This window comes from Lissotriton vulgaris, chromosome 3_1, assembly GCF_964263255.1.
Source record: "Lissotriton vulgaris chromosome 3_1, aLisVul1.2, whole genome shotgun sequence".
Taxonomy (NCBI): Eukaryota; Metazoa; Chordata; class Amphibia; order Caudata; family Salamandridae; genus Lissotriton; species Lissotriton vulgaris.
This window is the reverse complement of record NC_141689.1, coordinates 2,033,160,456-2,033,183,062: the sequence shown is the minus strand read 5'-3', so window position 1 is coordinate 2,033,183,062 and position 22,607 is coordinate 2,033,160,456.

Below are 22,607 nucleotides of genomic sequence, written 5' to 3'. Positions count from 1 at the left end.
GAAGTCCCCCTCCAGCACCGCCCTCCCCCTGTATTTGACACTTCACTAGACATTTCAATAATAAACTAATAACAGTCCAGCAACCACAGGAGCAATACTGAAATCCCCAACTGTGTAAAATCCCCCTCGCTGCGACCCTGCTAGGTGGGTTAAAAACCACCCACCTCTCTAACTTGCAGAGCGCCTGTCACCCCTTGAACCTTAGTAACTAGAATGGGGTAGGCAACTTCTTAATAGAGTATGGAACCATCATGGTTTACCTCTTTATCCCCCAGCCTAACAATCTTAATACTTTTCCTGCTGCTAACTATTGGTCCTGAAGTTAATCTCTCCCCCATTGCACATCACTCAACCTCGTACCTCCTCTCCCATACCCATAGAGTTGTGCAAAAAGGATATAGGCAGTGTCTCAGCAGTCCTTGTATACTAGAGCCGGAGGTCACAATGTTAACCAACATTTGGCACAAGTGTGTGCTGTAAAAGTGCACTCCATCCACCCCTGCTGCTCCTCTCTCATCCAACATTTCCACTGTTCCTTCTGTCGTCTCTTCTTGTCAATCTTCTGTGTCGTGGGGGCATTCATCTCACCGCACGCTAACCCTCCAGCAATTCCAGACCTCCTCTGGAGCGCAAAAGCACCAGGTTTTCCCTTCTGACATAACTCTCAATATTGCAGGGAGCAGCATTGTGTATTTGAAATCATCACTACGTAGCTCTCTATTAACTGCTTCAAACGTTTGTCTCTGATGTTGGACCTGTAGTGTAAAGTCCGGAAAGAACTGTATTACTGTGTTTTCATCCTCATGCGATCTTGCTGCCTGTAGTATAGCATCTCTGTCTTGGTAGTTTATCAGCACTATAATCGTTCTGGGTGGTGCTCCTGGTTTTGGCTTAGGGAGTGGAGCTCTCTATGCTCGTTCAGTCGTAAAATAGTTGGAGAGGCACTTTGGTTTAAGGCAGTTAAGAATCATTTCCTCCAGGAATAGGTCCATACTTGCGCCTCCCACTCCATCGTAAACCCCTACCACTCCAAATTTGTTCCTGCATGCCCTACCCTCCTGGTCCTCCAGTCTTTACACCATAACTTCTTGTTGTTTCGTAAGGCACTGCACTTGTTCCTCGAGGTGCTTCATAGTAGTCTGCAGGTGCACCTTGTTGGTCTCCACTGTGGAGACTTTGAGATTCTATGAAAGTCTGCTTGCTGGAGGTTCATGTCTAGTGTCATTGCATCTATTTTGGGTTCAATCCTCCCTTTGAGATCTGCAATTGCTGCCATTATCGCACTTAGCAAAGGTTTTGCTGGCTCCTCCCCCTGTTACCCCGATGCTCTCATTTTCTGCCTTGGGACTACATACTTATCCATTTTGTTGGTCTGTGCCCTTGATGGTCCTTAGGCCTCAACCAGCATCTTTTGTGTCTCAGAAGCAATTACTATTGACGGGATCTCACTGAGCCTATCTAGTTCCCTGCCCCGAGATCAGGAAATCCTGCCACTGTCACTCCTCAGATGCTGGTGCCCCCCTCCCCAGTACTCCTCTTAGCTCCTTAATTACAGGGGAAACATAATGGTAGGGGGGCTAACCATAGAAATGGAAAAGGGCCGCTACCTCCTACCTGTCTCCCCTTTGGGATCTGTGTGGTGTTTGAGGGCCAGTTGAGCGCCACCTGCAGGTACTCATGCGATCTGGTGGAGGGGGTTAAATGTGTCTTCCAATGTCTCAATTCTGCCCTGTACCCCTTGCTCCCGCAGGGCATAAGAGCCTGCGAAGATTCAGTCAGTCAAAATATCTTTATTCGATTTAGTTAAAAATCATACAAAGAGATCAAATTATTTCATACATTATAAAATATATACAGTACAGTTATTTACAAATCATTTACAATAACAAGCAAATCAGAGCATACGTGGGATTAATAAAAAAATAGTTCATTTAGTAAAACACCAGGGTCTCACATCTTGATTTACACATTTTTACAGGGGTCATTGATCTAATGAATATGTTTTTTGATTCTAGCTGCAGCCACCAAGAAGTTAGCCATACAAAAAGTAGTACGTAGGTTAGTCAATAATTGTAAGTAGAGCAGGGCTGGTCTCACTTGTGTGAAGCCAGCCTCCTTCAAAACCGGTACCTGCGAAGAGTCAGAGAAGGGAGCGTGGGCCAACCCCCTGTCTTCTGTCCTCCTCGGTGCCACAGTTCCACAGTTCTTACGATCGCTGTTATTTTAGTCTTGTGGTTACGCTCTTCCGATTTCCAATCTCAGCACCTAGTGACCTTGCAAACAGGCCGAATTTTGCAGAAGACTGGATGTAAGGTGCAGCTTATTTCCTTCTAGTGCTCCCTTAGCTAGATATTCACCTATTGTCACTCTATTTGGCTGCACTTTTCTCTTCCGCCCCTCTTTTAAGTTCGGATCGCTCTTGCCGCTCCGTTCCTCCAAACTCTCTTTTCTGTGCAGGCCGAGGTTCACACCTCTCGGCTCTCCAACTGCACTCGCTCATTGGACCTGGACTGCCTATGGTGTATTTTCTTGCTTCCCGGTTCACCAGGCCGGTCTCCTTCTCCCGTGAGGACAGGGTCTGTCACTGCCCAAGAGACCGTCTCTGTCACCAGAGTGGGCCTCAATCACCAACGATTCCTTGTCGGGCCCTGCAGTCTTCTGCGATGGACTACCTCTCACCCCTCAAATTCCAGATGTGTATAGGGGAGGGTGGGTGTGGCCAATGCTCACCTCACTTCTTACTGCTTCACTCTAGCGATTTGTCTCTCATTTCTCTGCCGCAGGTTACAGTTTCTTTCTTGTGGCCTCCAGCCCGTTAGCTGATTTGGCTCGGCCACTCCGTTGAAGCGCCGCAGAGTCTTCCGTTTTGCGCTGGTCTGGGTCCCATCGCTGTCTTGTAGCGACCCTTTTGCCTGTGTCAAGGTGTCAGCACGAATGGAAATGTGTACGGAATATGGGGTTTGTCAGTAAATGAGGCTCCTAGCTCCGCTCGTGAGCTGCCATCTTGGTCGGCTCCTAGACCACGTCCCCCATGCTCACACATTTGCACCTTCTGTATTGCATCAATAGTTGGACTCCTTACTCCATTTCAATTTTCAGGTCAGACTTGATAGTGCAACTGCTGCAATACCTGTTTTTTACCAATATTGTAAAATATACAGATTACACTTCGGCTCCAAAAAAAATGAGTATTACTCACTCATTTCATGCTATTGGCTGTTTCTTGTATCCTTTCACCTTCAATGTAGATGATGCAGAATGAATGCTGTTAACTAGATTTATGTTATTAAAAACTGGATATGACAGCACAACTACACACGACCGCAAATGTGCACCTTGCACATACTAAAAGAATTGACAAAGATATTGTTTATAGACAAAATGCAAGCACCGTAAAAGAGAGCTTTGAGTTGTAGAAACAGAAATAATTCATATATTGTGCATTTAACATGTCTAATAATCATCTTTACTGATGGCTTAAAAATAACAAAATGAAAAAACATAAAAATGTGCACTGATAATATGGAAACTAATGTAAACAATATTGATAAATCCTATTTGTACGTATTTGAGGCTCGATTTAATTGTGCAGTGTTTATAACAAATGTAAACACCATCTTTAAGTGCTTCCATAATACTGCACCATAGAAATAAATAATCTGGTGCAAAAGCTTTGCACTATTATTTACATGAATGAAATGTACAAAGATTATATATTTTATAAAAATATTTTAAATGTAGGTACTTTGTGGCTCGTAGTAATAGGCCATATTTAGGATTGAACATTTCTATACAATCACTTATAACAACTTATAATACTTGATTATTTGACATGAATACTTTATTGAATTTATTATACTTGCCTCTAATTGCATATTTGTTTATAATTTATAATTGCATTGCCTTTATAAGTAATTAGTGACTTTTTCCTTTAGGATTGCATTTTACTTCATGAAATGATGTGAAAGGATTCTGCCTGCCTGTTCATGTAACTTTTCCATACTATTCACACAACATTCCTGATGCCTAAAGGGACTTTTTCAACACTTCCACATGAACTAATATGTGGGAACCTAAACTTTCGACAGCAGTACATGGAGAGCACCATTTTTTAATTGTTCTTTGTTGACTAACCCGTGTGCCTGGAATAAACAATCGGTTCCAATGGATCACTTGTGAAATTTCTCTAAAGTATCTTCGTTTTGCACATTATTAGTGGATATTAGTCCCATGGGTTACAGACCATTGTGGAGTGACAGTTAATGTCACGTCTGGATGCAGAAAGTAATATATTTTTTAACACCTTGGGTGCTAGTGATATTTTCCTCCTGTGCTGAATATTTTATTTTCCCATTGTTTGTGACAAGGTCAGCTCGTCACAAGCACAGCGCAGGTAACACCCATGACGAGCTGACCTTGTCACAAGCATCGAAGGGGTTAATGGACTCTTAGAACATGGACTTTTGGCATTTTCCTTCCATGCCGAGAGAGCTGAGGCTGACACAGTGGCTCTTGGACACTTTCTTTCTCACATGCTGAGACTCTCAGAGACATGCTCTCAGATTCTTTGACAGAGACATCTCTTCCTTGGCCGTCCTCAATTTCCCAATGCTGAGGCTGTTGATGCTGAAATTTCCTTTCCCTCACTACCTTTGGAACTCAAGTCAGTGAGGCTCGCTGACACTACTGGTTCGCCAGTCTTTGACTCCTTTCCCTCATTCTAACTCTGACCGAACTTGAAGCTTATCCTACGAGAACTTTCTTGAACTATCCTCCTGCTTTATTGGTGGTAGGAATTCCCCTTCCTTAATTAACTGTTGGGATGGGTGAATACAATGTCAATGAATGTCATTATGTGTGTAGGCCTAACAACAGCAATATCAGTAAATGCAATAGGAATGGATGCCTCAGACTTTGCCCACATAACCTCGGCAATGTCCATCAATGCATACTATAACTTACCCCCACAGCTGCACCGACATTAGCAATAAAGATACCAATGCATGCTTCTTATCTTTTCATTTATTTAAAGTAGATTCCTATCTTAGCTAAATAACTTTATGGACTCTGGCTAAATATTAGGTTTTAGATTTCCTTTTCAGGTTGCCTTTTGGCTTATCTCTGCTAATGTGTGGTGGTGTGCTACATTTTGTAATTGCTTATTGAGAATCATAACTTATTGCATAACATGTTGGTTATTCATTTTAATTCTAAATTTGATTAATACAATAACAAAATGTGATCTTTATTGTATAAGTCTTTTTTAAATCAAAACTTTGAAATGTTCTTTCCATAGAGAAGGCCCAAAGTCCCATGTATTGGCCGAGTGATTGATGGAGGACTAACAGAGTGGAAAATACCCATACCACCAACGAAGTGTAAGTTTAAATAGGAATGCACCTTGCGATTGCTTTTGCTTGGATTCCAGTGTTTTAAAAATGGCTGTGTGAAGTTATGCAAGGTTAAAAAGGTTTAAGTCCAAGTGTCAATGAGGTGCTTAATGCAAAGAAGTTGAAGTGGGTATCAGGCCCTTTGTTGGCCAAATATCCCATGATTGAAAAAATATACCTTCTTGTTGGTCTCAGTCTAGAAGACGCTGAGTGTAGTTGTTTGCTCTGTTGTGGTGGTTGTTGTGAGATGTCATTGACAACATCTTTCGGATTGGGAACTTTATCTTGTGTAATTGTGAGAAGCGGTTGGTATAATTGATCTCAGTGCACAGGTAATAATTGCATCAGCCTCGGTTAGATTCCGCTGGTCAAGGTCTCACTTGAAGCAAATGTTAATGATAGGTATAAAAGTAATATTTTGTGTTGTATTACCTTTTGAATGAAAGAGGTATTCTTGAATTTCTTTTAGTGGGGCACACAGACTAAGTTGTTGAAAACACTTGCATTGTATTGTGAATTTGCTCAGAAGAATGCACCAAAGAAATTGTAAAGAAGGGTGAACTGCTGCAAGGAGTGAGGTTGACGTCACAGTGTGACGCACTGGTATTGGTCGGTTGGTGTAAAGCCGCACTGGGACAGGTTGAAAACGTCACAAGACTTGCGCTGGTATTGGTTGTGAGTGCCATGAAAGAGGATCATGGGAGAAAAGTTTATTTACTGATTTTGCGTAAGATCAATTGTGGAAACAAATTTTAAACGAAAATGAACATTTTCAAAGCCTTACGAAAACTACTGAAAGAAGATGTGGTTATACCTCTAAAGAGGCAGAGGATCTACCACCTTAAGATACACTGTCACAATGGACAAAGGGTTACACACATGTATTTTAGCTCACATATTGACATAAGATAAGAAATATGACAGTGCTTTACAGCCCCCTTGTTATGGGACATGTAATTAGAAGATTATTGAAAATCGCTAAGCAGAGTGTGGAGAACGACGGATGCGCTGAAAACGGGACTCGGAGTCCCAGAGGGCCACTCAGGATCTCTCACCTGTGCTTGGACTGTCCCGCCCACCGCTGCTGCCTTAAAGCTCCTCGCCGCACCCGCTTCGCTGGTGCTGCATCGCTAAGCAGAGCCTGGAGAACGACGGATGCGCCGAAAATGGGACTCAGAGTCCCAGGGGGCCACTCAGGATCTCTCACCTGTGCTTGGACTGTCCCGCCCACTGCTGCTGCATTAAAGCTCCACGCCGCACCCGCTTCGCGGGTGCAGCATCACTAAGCAGAGCCTGGAGAACGATGGACGCTCTGAAAACGGGACTTGGAGTCCCAGGGGGCAACTCAGGATCTCTCACATGTGCTTGGACTGTCCCGCCCACCGCTGCTGCCTTAAAGCTCCTCGATGCACCCGCTTTGCGGGTGCCGCATTGCTAAGCAGAGCCTGGAGAATGACGGACGCGCTGAAAACGGGAGTCGGAGTCCCAGGGGGCCACTCAGGATCTCTCACCTGTGCTTGGACTGTCCTGCCCACCGCTGCTGCCTTAAAGCTCCTCGCCGCACCCGCTTCGTGGGTGCCACATCGCTAAGCAGAGCCTGGAGAATGACAGACACGCTGAAAACAGGACTCGGAGTCCCAGGGACCACTCAGGATCTCTCACCTGTGCTTGGACTGCCCCGCCCACCTCTGCTGCCTTAAAGCTCCTCGCCGCACCCGCTTCGCAGGCGCCGCATCGCTAAGCAGAGCCTGGAGAACGACGGACACGCTGAAAACGGGACTCGGAGTCCTAGGGGGCCACTCAGGATATCTCACCTGTGCTTGGACTGTCCCGCCCACCGCTGCTGCCTTAAAGCTCCTTGCCGCACCTGCTCCGCGGGTGCCGCATCGCTAGGCAGAGCCTGGAGAATGACGTTCGCGCTGAAAACGGGACTCGGAGTCCTAGGGGGCCACTCAGGATCTCTCACCTGTGCTTGAACTGTCCCGCCCACCGCTGCTGCCTTAAAGCTCCTCGACGCACCCGCTACGCAGGTCCTGCATCGCTAAGCAGAGCCTGGAGAAGGACGGACGCGCTGAAAACGGGACTCGGAGTCCCAGGGGGCAACTCAGGATCTCTCACCTGTGCTTGGACTGTCCCGCCCACCGCTGCTGCCTTAAAGCACATCGCCGCATCCGGTCCGCGAGACGCACGCGGGCGCGTGCCGGGCAAAGCCCAGGCGAGGGCTGGCCTGTTGAGCCCGTTCGAGGCTGTGAGAGTCTGGGCTGGGCCACATCTCTTGCCCCCACAAGGAAAATTGGGCAAAAACAGTAGGAGCTTGTCTAGTAAGTGGATCTGATATAAAAATGTGTGTTTCAAAGTAACAAGTTTACACTGTCTGGATAAAATATTGCCACAAGGGAGGGGCGTGGTAGGAGGGCGGCCGGAGGTGGCTCCGTTGCAGGAACACGTGATCAATTTATAACAAAGGCCACATCCGTTCTGGCTCATGAGGTTGAAATAACTGAGAGAAGACTCTCCATGGATCCAGTATTTCTAAAAAGGTCATCACTGGGCCAGGTCATGAATAGTAAGCATGAGCGGAAAATCCGTTCTGCTCGCGGATTTTGCGGATTTTCGGTAAATTCGCAATCCGCGGGATTAGCGAATTTCCCACAAAATCCGCGAGCGGAACGGATTGGGTCAAAAGTTCAAGCTGACTTGAATGGAGAGTGACTATCCTAATAATAACTTGGTTATCCTGATGAAAACTTTACTGGAATCCATTCTAACAAGACTCACCTCAATCGAAAATAAGCTTGTGGAACTTGAGACATCAGTGTCCCTTGTCGTAATTGCTACAAAGAACAGAGTAACAACTGGTGGGAACGACAGACTAACTGTAAGGGCGGGGGAAGGTGGGATGTCTGCAGTGCCGGTCGTACCAGTAGATCTAATTGCCACGGCAAATGGAGGGTCTGGTTGCGGTCTGACCGAGCAAGCAGCTGGGAAATCTGGTAGAATTGCTCCGTCCCTTCAGCAATACCCAATACAACATGGCGGTCAAAGTACTGTCATAAGTAATTGTGAGGGTCAGCCTCAGCCCCAGACAAAAGACACTGCCCTTATAGGATACAAGAATGTAATGGGGCCTGAAGGCATACATCACCATCTAGACCTTTCCCCAGAGTGTGGACCGTTTATGGCTGTCTTGACCGGTGTCCCGACACTTATGCAAGGTCAAATAGAAACGTACGACCAATTGAGGAATAAGACGATGCACTGGTTAAATGTTAATAGACCACTAACAAACCGACATACAATCTAAGATCTTGTTTGTTAGACAGGTGAATTGGGTGGGACCCAAAAAGAAAAATATTACAGGGGATCTTATTGTCATCAATTTTAACCCCTTCGGGGCTATTGACGAGCTGGGCTCGTCATCGCGCTTACCTGTCCTGCGCGGATGACAAGGCCAGCTCGTCACGTAACGCGGTAATTTTGAAATTGCCGCGCACAGCGGGAAAAGCCGCCGCGGCGAAGCGGTTAAGGAAACAAAGACATCTGAACATGCTGTTTGGGGTGATTTGGGAAATCCAAACTCCCATATCAAGGTTAAAGATTTAACAGCCCGATTCATGAAACAAAATTGCGCTCGCAAAGGGCCAGATTCTGAGAATCTGGCCCTTTGCGAGTGCAATTATTGCATTTGGGATTCATCATCCCTGATGCAAAATTCGCTATTTAAGAACTTGCAAATTTGCGAGGAATAGCATTTAAGGAATCTCTATTAGAGATTCCTTAAATGCTATTCGTGAAACATTTAAAAATTGCAAATTCGCAATTTTGAACCGCTATTTACCACGAGGTCAAACCTAGTGGTAAATAGCGGAAACTTAGAAAAATGCATTTAAATGCATTTTTCTAAGTTGCATGTTACACACACACATGTCCTTTGGACATGTGTGTGTGTAACATCTGTGTGAATTTACATTTCAGGGGTGTTACAGGGTGTCCTTTGGACACTCCTGCACCCTTGAAATCACAATCTCATTTGCGATTAGCTAATTGCTAATCGCAAATAAGTAATGACTCCCCATTCATTCCTATGGGCCTTTGGGCCCATAGGAATGAATGGGGAGTTATTCCTTTTTTGCGATTAGCAATTAGCTAATCGCAAATAAGGAACCTGTAGGAATCGCAAAAAGTATTGCGATTCATACATGAATCCCGTTTTGCGAGTCTGGAATAGCGATTCCTTATTAATCGCTATTTCAGACTCGCAAAACTTCATAATGATGAATCGGGCTGTAAGTTACCTCTACCTTTCCCCAGATTCCATTTTTGAATTTGAAATTCTCAATTTTGAACCGCTATTTACCACGAGGTCAAACCTAGTGGTAAATAGCGAAAACTTAGAAAAATGCATTTAAATGCATTTTTCTAAGTTGCATGTTACACACACACACATGTCCTTTGGACATGTGTGTGTGTAACATCTGTGTGAATTTACATTTCAGGGGTGTTACAGGGTGTCCTTTGGACACCCCTGCACCCTTGAAATCACAATCTCATTTGCGATTAGCTAATTGCTAATCGCAAATAAGTAATGACTCCCCATTCATTCCTATGGGCCTTTGGGCCCATAGGAATGAATGGGGAGTTATTCCTATTTTGCGATTAGCAATTAGCTAATCGCAAATAAGGAACCTGTAGGAATCGCAAAAAATATTGCGATTCCTACATGAATCCCGTTTTGCGATGCACTGGTTAAATGTCAATAGACCACTAACAAACCGACATACAATCTAAGATCTTGTTTGTTAGACAGGTGAATTGGGTGGGACCCAAAAAGAAAAATATTACAGGGGATTGTATTGTCATCAATTTTAAGGAAACAAAGACATCTGAACATGCTGTTTGGGGTGATTTGGGAAATCCAAACTCCCATATCAAGGTTAAAGATTTAACAGCCCGATTCATGAAACAAAATTGCGCTTGCAAAGGGCCAGATTCTGAGAATCTGGCCCTTTGCAAGTGCAATTATTGCATTTGGGATTCATCATCCCAAATGCAAAATTCGCTATTTAAGAACTTGCAAATTTGCGAGGAATAGCATTTAAGGAATCTCTATTAGAGATTCCTTAAATGCTATTCTTGAAACATTTAAAAATTGCGAATTCGCAATTTTGAACCGCTATTTACCACGAGGTCAAACCTAGTGGTAAATAGCGGAAACTTAGAAAAATGCATTTAAATGCATTTTTCTAAGTTGCATGTTACACACACACATGTCCTTTGGACACCCCTGCACCCTTGAAATCACAATCTCATTTGCGATTAGCTAATTGCTAATCGCAAATAAGTAATGACTCCCCATTCATTCCTATGGGCCTTTGGGCCCATAGGAATGAATGGGGAGTTATTCCTTTTTTGCGATTAGCAATTAGCTAATCGCAAATAAGGAACCTGTAGGAATCGCAAAAAGTATTGCGATTCCTACATGAATCCCGTTTTGCGAGTCTGGAATAGCGATTCCTTATTAATCGCTATTTCAGACTCGCAAAACTTCACAATGATGAATCGGGCTGTAAGTTACCTTTACCTTTCCCCAGATTCCATGCTTTCTTCAGGGAAATTTGAGAGGGTGGTAGGCAGAAAGAACTATCCTGGTAGGAAGCCAATCCGTCCTAATGGGAGTGAACACTTTTCTATTCCTCTGTACAATAGATTTGCACGACTTGACTCAGTGGATTGACTGACTCCAGGTGGTTCTCTCCCAGGGTGCTACCTTAGTTGGCCAATCGACCTCATCCAATGCAGGGTTACTAGGGAGGATGGAGTCCGAACATTCAGGAGCTGAGATGGTAGGAAACTGCAATATTGCAGAACTAACCACCAATGATAATAGAGTGGGGGGCTGTACACCTGAGCACATTAAGGTTGTAACTAATCCTCCCTGCATACCTATCCCCCGTCTTGACGCTCCTGCCAATTATACCCTCTGTCATGACGATCCTTGTACTAAAGTGAGCCTATGCCCGGAGGCCACTGTTGGGAACCCATTGGGAACCACTATTAAAGGCCTAAAACTACTGTCTTGGAATATAGCCGGCCTTGTATCTAAACTCAATATACCAGATTGGTGGGAGTTTGTTGATGCACATGGAATCTGTCTCCTACAAGAGACGTGGTCCTCAACCCCCGTTCATAGAGTGGGCTTTGTAACCTACCATGAGTCAGCAATCAAGGGGCCTAAAGGTAGACCTTCTGGGGATTGTGTATCTGGTTGGGCATTGATCTTGGCTTTACGGAAAAGAGACTCGATACCGGTTGTCCGGACATAACCTGCATCCTTTTGACATCTAAGAAAGCAGAAAAAATTGTACTTATAAACATCTATTCTCGCCCAGTACAGTATGGTAGAACCTCTGGAACTCTAGAACTCTTGGCTGGTCGATTAAAATCCCTCCCAGGTAATACGAAAATCATAATCGGAGGGGATTTTAATTGCCATTATGAGCCATTAAATGGAATAGTTCAACCAATTTCTGCCGATGAGGACGAAACCTTATCAGTACTCCCGCCCAATACATACCCCGTTAAGGGGTGGTCACCATTAGTCCTTCAAATGACCTCACTTACCTTGACCTTTTCCCTAAGGGCCTGTAATGGGAGGTTCTCAAGAGATAATCCAGCTCACTCAACCATCAAATGCGCAGGCCAGAGCTCTGTAATTGATTACCTATTAATCAGTATTGTTAACTGGCACAAAATGTTTGATTTTAGCATCATTCAACGTTCAGAAAGTGGTTGCTCTTTTAGATATTAGTTGTAATGATGCAGACTACGGTCCTATTAAATCTTTGAGAGGAGATTATAGAGTTAGAGATGGAGGGAGGCGCATCCACTGGGCTAAACTATCTCAATCCCCAGAAGCGGTGGCCAGAATTTATAAAAGTATTATCCCATTGCTGGAGAGGGCATCCACAATCTCAGATAACCTTATCAACAATGTATATGGAGAGGACTTTGGAGAACTCCATCAGGAAATGCCTGCGGTTCTGGTGGGTTTCTTCTTCAATCCTATAATTAAAAAGCCCCAAAATAACGGGTATAAGAACCTGTGGTTCAATAAAGGATGCAGGGTAGCAAAATGTACCCTCTTATCTACCCTCAAGGGGTGAGAACAGTCACGCATTAAGGAAGTTAGGGCTGTTTTATTTTTTTTTATCCTAAACGCCAAAAAAGAATGGGAAGAAGAAAGATGGAACTCTATTAAATCCGCACTGGAGACAAAAGACGCCAAGATCTTCTGGAACCTGGTTCACACCGGAAGCCAGAGGGAAAGACCAATTTGGATCCATCCATCTGTGAAGAAGCTTTGCGCTTACACTTTAAAGAACTGTATTCAAACTCTACAGTCGAAGCGAGCGAGCTGCCAATTTGTCTTTTAAATCATGACCCTTCTTGGGATACTCCACCTTGCACCTTGGATGAGGTACAATTGGCGCTTCTTAAGTTGCAAGGAAATAAAGCGCCTGGCCTGGACAGGATCCCAGGTGACTTGTATAGGGAGGAACAAAAAGTTTGGGCCCCATATTTACAAGCACTATTTAATGCCATCTTGGGAGGTTTACCTGCTCCCACCACATGGCTGGGGGCAGAGATTATCCCCATTTATAAAAAGGGATCACCAATGGAACCAGTAAATGACAGGCCAATAAGCTTTATAGACGTATCCCACAAAATGTATGCAAGGGTTTTACTAAATCGTCTCCAAGAATGGATGAGCGATATCATTACACCTTTACAAGCAGGATGCAGGGCAAAAACCTCCACTATTGATCAGTTGTTTAGGCTCCAGTTATTATACTGGAAGCATGTCATACTAGGTGGTGGTAGTCTATACCTAACCTTCGTGGATTTGAAGTCGGCATTCGATATGGTGGACCGTAACCAGCTCTGGAGCATTCTCTTTAACTTGGGCGTTCCACCATATCTGTGTCACCAGTTTAGGCTTCTCCACGAAGGGCCATTTGCAAGAGTAAGGTATGGCAAACATGGGCAACTGACCGCACCCTTCCCTGTAGAAAAGGGGGTTAGGCAAGGTTGCGTTTTAGCGCCGACCCTTTTCTCCCTTTTCTTAAATGGGTTGATTGATGATCTGTTAGCCATAAAGGATATAGACTGCCCGAAGTTGGGGTCGTGAAGTTGTCCTGCCCTTATGTTTGCGGACGACACGCTGCAGCTCTCAAAGTCATCTATGAGCATGCAGCGTGTCCTAAATACATTTAGTAAATTCTGCAGAAAAATGGAATCTTGCGATTAACATCAATAAAACCAAATATATGGTTTTTAATGTGAACACTAGAAACTGTCCCCATCCATTAATGGAGGATCGACCCCTGGAAAGGGTGTCTGTGTTTGACTATTTGGGTCTCACATTAAATGATAAGATGGGTTGGGGTCCACAGATGGACAAGGCCAACTTGAGACTGATGCAGGCTATGGGGGGTATCCTCAGAGTGCAAAGAACTGCGCCGTAAAAATAATAGCCCCTCCTCTGGAAATTTATAAGGTCCAGGCAAGGGCGGCAGCATTATGCGGGGCAGAATTATGGGGACATAGGACCTATAATTCCCTAGCTCAAACTGACAATAATTTCATCTGACAAATTTTGACCCTCCCAAAAACAACACCCTTAGTTCCGCTCAGGATGGACCTCAATATTCATCCAATATCTGATGTGGCAGCAATTAGACCGCTGTTATACTGGCGGAGGCTGTAGAGCACTCCTGAGTTGGGGTGCTATAGGGAGGAATTGAGAGAGGTAATGAAATTGTTGAGGGCCGGCACCATACCATGGCTATCTTTTATTAAGAAATCCTTTGGTGCGATAGGCATGGAAAACCTTTGGACTCATCCGGAGGATGTATGCTTAACAACACCAAAATCTTTACTGAAAGCTGTAGCTATGGAGTACAAAATGACGGAAGTCTTAAGGTCATCCACAAGATCAAGTCTTACATCTGAATTCTTTGACTTTAAGTGTCATTATGAATTTGAAAATGTACTAGATTCTATTCAGCCATTACTAGCAAAAAAGCTTTACCTCCAATTCAGATATGGTACCCTACCTCTTTTTGCTTTTACCAACAAGGCTGGAGTACTAAAATGACTTTGCCCCGGATGTCTTGAAAAGGAGGAAACAGTTGCGCATGTAGTCCTTTTTTGTGGGGCTTACAATCTGCCTAGGTAGAAATGGATAACGCAACTGCGCAGGAATTAGGAATCACCTAGATATTATTAGGATTTTAAGAACTGATCCTAATCCCTTATATGTGGTTGCAATAACAAAGTTCCTATTTTCCATGTGGCTGATCCGTTGAAATCTATTATAATGGTGTATGTCTCCAGTTGGAATGGTGTCGCTACTGTTAAAGGATTATAGTGTTTTAACCCCAAATGGATCCCATGGCCAGAGTAAGTATAGCATTCTCCCTTCCCATTCAGTATGAGACATGGTGATTAATTAATTTTTTCGCATTTAGGATTATAGAATTGTAAATATACTATATTTTAAAGAAAAAAGTTTGTATATTTATGTATTATACCTTTTTAATGATGCTTGTTATTTTGTATGGATTACGCCCGAATTGCCTTTGCTTGTGACACATACCCTTTCCAAAACCTAACCTCCTCATGTAACTGAAGAATTTGACTGTACTTTTATGGTTATGAAAAAACCACAATAAAGTTTTTGAATGAATGAATGAATGAAAATATAAGGAGGAAATTATACAAATTCAGACCACATTCTAGACCAGCTCAATTTAAAACACTTAATGTGTGGGAATACAAAGCAGAGCAAAATGAGAAAAAAAGTATTGAGGGAGATGTAGGAAAGCCATAAGTATGCATGCAGATGCTAGATGAGATACACATCAGAAAGCATGGAGAGCGACATTACTGCAGGAACTCAAATGTACCCACTTGTAACAATAGGAGAATCAGTTAGGGATAAGCACAAAGAAAAGAAAAATCATTTAGAGAATGATACCTTTGTTAATGCTGAAGTTAGCGATTTAGATGATAATGTCCTGAGTGATTTATTGTTAAATTAATTGTCCACCACCATACAATGAATCACAACCTGAAGAACCTACAATTGCAAAATCAGAGAAAATTCCAATTTATGTCAGTTATCTCAAATGAACAAATGCTTATTTCCCTCATTATAGGAGACAGTAGAATGACAGCTTCTTTAAATCTGAATATTTTGAATGCTCCAGATGCTCTGACAGTTCCTGTTGCTATTGGTCCCATTGTACCACTTTATAAACCTGGATTACAGTGTGATACTACTCCTACATTAGTTGTTCCTAATGAATGAATACTCCATCTAAGGCCCCCATGGATTTGACTGTGAGACAAGCTCTTCAAACTCCTGTGGTCCAGACTCAAAGAAATGTTGTGAATCGTAGAAGTGCGAGTACTAATTCAAATCAAACGCACTTCAATCCAGGTGGTAGAATAGTACAGAGTTTGTCACCATTTTACTTACCAAGAACAAGTGAATCTCTGCATGTGAATTATACTGTTTCAGATGTGACAGTGCAATCGGAAACCTCAAATTCTGGTGCAATATTAATGCATGAAATGCCAGGAGTAAGTAGAACTTCAAATGGACAAAAATGAAATTCAAATATGCCACAGAAGAAGATGAGCTTCACTCCTCAAGAATTTGATGAGTGGCAAAAAAATCTAAATGCTCCAGTTACCAATAACAATCCAGTGACTATACAAGCCCCTGGAAAAGAAAAGTCAAATTAAAAAGAGAATTAGAAAACATGATTAATGGAACTCTTAGTCCATCCTGATTAAATACCTACCACAATGAAGAATTATTATTTCTTGCTAACAATGTTATGTGACGAACTAGACAAACTTATGAAAGATTAACTGAATTAGCACAAAAATATTAGCTTGATGTAGAAAGGTCAAGTGTTGTAGAGAAACCAACTGATTGGACTTTAGTGATAAAGATCTTGTTAATATGATATCCTCAGGAATGAAGCTGCAGATTAAGGAAATAATGGCAGTACTCAGAAATTGTAGTGAAATTGACAAATGGGAAGGCAGATAGTCAAAGAAAGAGAAAACAAAGAAAGTAAGAGTATGTGCACCTTCAGTGGTAATTAATGAAGGAGAGGATGAAACGCTATTGTTTCCCATGAAAGAAGTGCCAGGAGGAAGGTATCTACATATACTTTGCTCCAGAACTGATACTTTGTCTTTCACAAATGAGTTCCCAAAACTAAGAGATAATCTGATAGAATGGTCCAGACAAATTGAACCGTTTATAAAAACCTCAAATGTTCTTTGGATATATTTGAATATTGTAGTTCCAGGTGACTCATGGATGGAATGTAAGGGGTCTGTAGATTGGCGTGAAGCAGAACCTGATATGGAACCTAGAATGGGTGACTTATCTCTAGTGGCATTGAAGAAGTATCAAACCAAGATTTTTCCTAAAGAGATTGATTGGCTAAAGACTGACAGAACAGCACAGGAACTTAAAGAAACAGTTCATTCCTATCATGAGAGAATGATTCAAGTTTTTTCAGACAGTATAGTGGAGTGAAAAATGTGACAGAGAAGGATATGAGACGTTTTGTTTACAGATTCATGAATGGTTTGAGATCCGAAATTTTTTCTAGGATTCATCAGCATTTACTGTGTTTGTTCCCCATTTTGCTGAGGTACTGTTAATTCATACTTTAACACAGTATTCCACTAGTAGCCACCTGACAAAATATGAGCAGATTCTGTTGGGTGCAGAAAACAATACCCTTAAGAGATGAACGATTCTGAACCCATGGACTCTGTTACCTGTTCTTGGACATGAAACTGTGAATGATGAAGTTGAGCATGGTTGCCTTGATATGACTGAACTATTCACAAAGCCCAGACCTGATATACAGGACGTACCTTTACCCAAATCAGAACATATGTTGTTCATTGATGGCTCATCTTTGAGAGATCATGAAGGAAATTTGAGACCTGCCTATTTTGTTTGTACGGTTGCAGGTGTGGTTGAAGCTTCATGGTTGCAAGGAGTGTATTCAACACAAGTTGCAAAGTTGATTGCCTTGACAAAGGCTTGCAACATCTCAAAACAACTCACAATGACAATCTTTACCAGTAGTTAGTATGGCATTTGAGGCATGCATGACTTCGGGCAATTGTAGTCACAGTGTGGGTTTAAGACATCCTCAGATTCGGTAAACAAGGAGAAAGTGTGAGGAACCTAATGCAGTCCTTATAATTGCCTGCAGAAATTGCAGTGGTCAAGTGCACTGCCCACAGGGAAGATACTGACTATGTAACAGTTGGAAATAAATATGCGGATGAGATTGCCAAATACTGTGCTTTAATTGCACATACATTTAATCGGGATCTCATGAATGAAGCTTCAGATGTCCAGATTGTAACCTATTGTTAACAACTGTTGAAACTTGGGAGGAAGTGAAACGAATACAGGAGGAAGTAACTGAAGCTGAAAAGCATGGTTGGAACAGAGCAGGATGTTCCAAAAGAGAGGACAAGTTATGGGTTTATACTAAAGGCAGACCTGTATTACCTAAACAGTTTCTTATCACCTATGGCTAGACATTATAATGGTCCCGTGCATGTCAGAAGAGATGCAATGATATGCCTCTTCAAACAGATGTGGTTCAATCCTAAATTTAGATTGAATGTGTAGTGTAGTGTGTCAACAACAAAAAGCTGGAAAGAGAACAACTATCATAATGAGTCACATAGGGAAATCAGCAGGTCCCTTGAACAGTATGCAAATAGACTTCATTGAAATGCCTCTTTGCAACAGTCTGAAGTATATTTTGGTGACTGTTTGCATTTTCTCAAAATGGTTCGAAGCTTATCCGTCAAGAAGAAATGATAGCCTTACAGTAACCAAATCATTGCTGAGAGAGTTGCTACCTGGGTTGGATTACCGACATCTTTGGAGTCAGAGCATGGAACCCATTTCAACAATGAAGTCATGAAACTGTTGTGTGCAGCATTACATTGTTGAGCAGAAGATATATTCCAGTTATCGTCCAGAAGCTTCTGGACTCCTAGAACAGATTGAGGGCACTTTAAAATCCAGATTGGCAAAGGTGTGTGCTTCAACATCGTTGAAGTGGCCTGATGCATTGCCTTTGGTATTGATGAGTTTGAGAAGCACTCCAGACAGGAGAACAGGATTTTCCCCCAATGAAATTATCATGGGCAGAGTTACGAAACAGCCAGCTGTGCCTGCTAATGTTCTTGTAAACATCACTGATGACCTAAACGTGAATTACTACAGAGGTTTGGCTGGAGTCGTGTATTCTGTGTCTCACCATGTCAGAGAGGCTGCTACTGCGACTCAACAGGGACAGTGCCATGACCTCAGTCCCAGTGACTTGTGAAGAAGCACGTGCATCATTTTTGCTTGGAACCTCGTATTTTTGAGCCATACAAGGTGATCCTGGTTACCCATACTACTGTAAAGTGTGACGGTCTTCCATATTGGGTATATGCAGCTAATAATCCCAGAGTCCCTTGTCCCCTTGATGATATAACAGCACCTGTTCCTGATTTACTGGTAGGTACAGTGAAATAGAGGGATCAGGCTAGTCAAGCTTTGGGGATCAGCAAATCATTAGGAACAGCGGGCGACTGGCACAGGTAAGGGCGTTGAAGTGGGGTGGCAGGGGGGAAGCCGACATGCAAGGGAATAGGTATTATTTATTTATTTATTTAATTATACCTATTCTATCGTCTGTCGGGTTTCCCCGCCCTGCCTCTTCCCCGCCGCACCATGCTTACCTGTGCCGACCGCCTCTGATTATGAGAGCACATGTTTGGGCTGAGCAGGGTCTGAGAGAGTCAACTAGTGGAGGCACCGAAGGATCGCCACCAATAAAATTGAATGCGAGAGAAGTTGACCTTAACAAAGGGCCTGGTGCAGTAAGAAAGTGAGAAGTACCCGGAGACTGTCCCCCAAGAATACCCGACATATGGAGATGTCTAGTCAAAGTGTGTGTGCATCCATCAATTCCTAAAAGTTCCGAACAGTCTGACCTGAGTGACAGCAATAAGGAGATCAAAAAGAGCAAAGAGTACCCAGCCAAAAGTACTCATATCCTGAATGGACTTACATGGCAGCCACTGACTGGGAGAAGGCATTCTATACTACATTTTGCTGTAACAATCTGAGTCCACCTGAACTTCCTTGAATCGCATTTTGTGGTGGAACTGAGGTTTGAACTTGCTGTGCCTTTGAAGGTACTTATCCTGAATATTCTCATCAATGAAGCTGATCTGCACATTTATTCTGTTTGAAATCGAACATTTGAACTGCACCTTTATATCTGTGTCAAACTTTGCTCAAACTAAATCCTGCTAAATATTAATTTTTACAACTAAACAATCTGATCTGAATCCTGGGGAGTATGGAGCCTGCCACTTGAATCTCTCTTAGACTCAAACGTATACAAATGTATATATGCAGGAGTGTTTGCTCCTATCACTGTAATGCTAGTTGCCTTACTTGTGATTCAGAATTTGCCTCATTATATAACTGTTGAAGATTCTAAGCTAGCAAATAATTTCAACTAAACGATCTGACCTGAATCCTGGGGAGTATGGAGCCTGCCACTGGAATCTCTCTTAGACTCAAACGTATACAAATGTATATATGCAGGAGTGTTTGCTCCTATCACTGTAATGCTAGTTGCCTTACTTGTGATTCTGAATTTGCCTCATTATATCACTGCTGAAGATTCTAAGCTAACAAATAATTTCAAAACTTCTTCATCCATTTTCACAAGTGCTATTTCTTTTGCTTACAAAACTTGGCATTAGATTCTTTCAAAGATGACTACTCACTAAATGTATATACGAGATTATTGTATGAGTATGTAAATACAATGGATGCTAGTAATTGCTAAATATGTTTCCAATTGTCAGCATCAGTAGCTGAGGGAAAAACATATCATAGTATTCTGTTAACATATGGTGTTTCATGTAGCTTATTAACTGGCCTATATTATGGTACTGATCAATTTCAATATTATTATTCAAACTATGATATGGTCTTTTCTGAAATTCCTATGTTGAGACTCTCAAATCAACATTTTGAAGCTTCTTTAGTTGAGACAATGGGCTATTTATTTAGACCAACTCAATCAATAGACATGGCCTATGCACATAGAAATAGCTTAACTTGCATTTTAAAGAAGGAGAAAAAGAAATGTATAAACTCAGTAGAAGATAGGCTACAGCTTCAGCACCCGCAGAGGGGACCCACTCGCAGACTAGGGTCATTCACATCCTGCTGGTGTGAGTAAGACTGATTTACAGGACAGACAACTCCAGGGAAAGTTGCCTGAGATATATTGCTTTGGCACTGGAACACTTTTTACTTTAATAAATAGTCAGAACAGGACTCCTAAAACTCAGACTACTAGTGGGGCTTAACCCAAATGTAACCTAAAGTGAATGGGTAATATCTTTACAGCTAGTGAAAGGGGTATGGACTCAGGAACCCTCCTATGAATCACTAGAACCCTGACTTCAGGGGACTGTGTATATTGATGGTGAATGCCCTATTTTACTTGGTGTTCGCCCTTCTGTGTCTACCTCCCCCTCTGAGAAGCCTTGAACTGTTCGACACGTGCTATCACTCAGAGTCAAGTGCTGAAGGAGTACATGGCACAGTTGTTCAAGATCCATAGTAGGTTGGGCCCTGGGACATCAGAAGGAAAGGCCTTTACCCTTACGGTTGGATGCAGTAGTTCCTACTTGTCCCATGGCCCTCTAAATGTGGTATTGACATCCATGAAGTACTTTACCATACAGGCAAGTATTTGTTTTAAACAGCGTACCTTTTATGTTATTTGAGAAAAGTGATTTTAGGGTTTAGGGGTGGGCAGAGGTAAAGGGAGGTAAAAGTCATTTTAGGGTTCAGGCTTGGTAGGGCTCAAGGGAGGTAAGGATGGTTTTAGAGTTTGCGGTGGGTAGAAATAAAGGGAAATAAGGGTGATTTTAGGGTTTAGGTGGGTCGAGGTAAAGGGTTCTAAAGGTGATTTTAGGGTTCTGGTTAGTTAGAATTAAAAAGAGGTAATGGAGTTTCTAGAGTGGTTAGAGATAAAGGAAAGTTAGGGTGAATTTTGGGTTCAGGATGGGTAGATATAAAGTGAGGTGTGAGGTAAGAATAATTTTAATGTTTATGTGTGGGTAGTGGTAAAGGGATGTAAGGCTGAAATTAGGGAACTCTACTAGAGAAGTACCCATTTATATACAGAAACTGAGGGTAATTATTTGTCTTCTTTACCTGGTCTCTACCTTGGTAACTTTGCCAATAACTATGTCCCCTTCACAATATGTATCTATGCTTTACCCATATGACTCTTGAACTCTTTCATCCACAGAAACATTTTCTTCTTTTTCATTCCTGAAAAGAACACTCTGGTATTTGGCTACCCTTCTCATACTCTCCAGCCTACTTCATATTGCCCTTACAACTGTAATGTTAACTGTAACAGTACTATAACTATGACAATTGTAGCATGAACCATGCATGCTTTAAAACCACAACTGCACAAACACGATTGTAGAGTCAGTGCGATGACCAATTTTCTGCCTCCATTTACCATTTGATAAGTAAAACTAAGTGTGCTTTCATCATACAATTTGCTTTTCATATAATAAAAATCTCAATTTGTATAAAAGATTTTTGTCTTTATTACCAAATTTGTATAATTTGCATAATTTATTTCTAATGTTCTGACCTAGAGCCTTCAAAAAGGCTCTAGGCTTACATGCCGCATTATAGGTCAAATGAATGGTTGGTTAAATCTGGAAAACAGACTGATTATTTTGGCTGCATCTACAAAGTAGACTGACCATTTTTGAATCTGAACCATGAAACACAACGATAAATAAAAAATGATGACAAAGATATTGTATCCTGTTCTCACCAACAATATGTAATTTATTATACAGAACTGTATTTTACTATTTTTTTTCTTCTATTGTGGACAGGTCCAAATGGTAAAATATGTTTACCTCTATCAAAGATCTCCTCCATGGCCAGTCTTTTTCATGGTCCCTCATATATGGGTCGAGATGGTATGATCCACTTGTTTTCCCAATGTTGGTTCAATCACAATTTCTGCCAAACTGCAG